Source organism: Charadrius vociferus, unplaced genomic scaffold (genome assembly GCF_000708025.1).
Source record: "Charadrius vociferus isolate BGI_N301 unplaced genomic scaffold, ASM70802v2 scaffold234, whole genome shotgun sequence".
Lineage (NCBI taxonomy): Eukaryota > Metazoa > Chordata > Aves > Charadriiformes > Charadriidae > Charadrius > Charadrius vociferus.
This window is the reverse complement of record NW_009648148.1, coordinates 895963-896685: the sequence shown is the minus strand read 5'-3', so window position 1 is coordinate 896685 and position 723 is coordinate 895963.

The following is a 723-nucleotide window of genomic DNA, read 5'->3' as shown; positions in this document are numbered from 1 at the left end:
TATAAACGAAGTTCAGTGCAGGTGACCCGACTTTCCTTCCTGATTCAGTGATTCAAGTTAATTAGTGCCACGGTCAGATTTTGGCATCTTTTTAGCCAATTACTGCTGACTTTTTTTTTTTCCTTGGGTCATAGTTGCTATAGTTAAAAGGAAATAATACCTATGATACACTGCTTTTAGAATTACCCAGGCATCAGTGCAGTACTTGGAAACTCAACCCTACACAGTGTATGACATGTCAGCAGCAAATTGGTAAATATTAATCACATCCTAACAAGTAGAATGACTTCCACTGGCTGAGTGTCATGGTTTGGCCTCAGCCGGCAACGAAGAACCACCCAGCCGCTCGCTCCGCTCCTACAGCCGTGGGAAAAATCGACAGAAAAAAGGAGAACTCGTGGGTTAAAATAGTGCAATTTAACAGAACAGCAAAAGGGAAGATGAAAACAAAACAATAACACCGATAAAGGGATATAAAGACGCGATTACAGTACCGACAGCACCGAGCCCTGCCCGCCGCAGCCCACCCCCAAGTGGCGACTGCTCTCCTCGCCCGGGCTAGCGCCTCTTATAGCCCGGGCATGGGGCACGTGGGATGGAATACCCGCCCCCTGCGGGTCCTTGGGGGAATTAACCTCATCCCTGCTGCAACCAGGACAATGAGAAATGTTAAATTTGGAAATCGATGGTTTTAGTTAAGTAATTAACCAAGGCGGTGAAGGA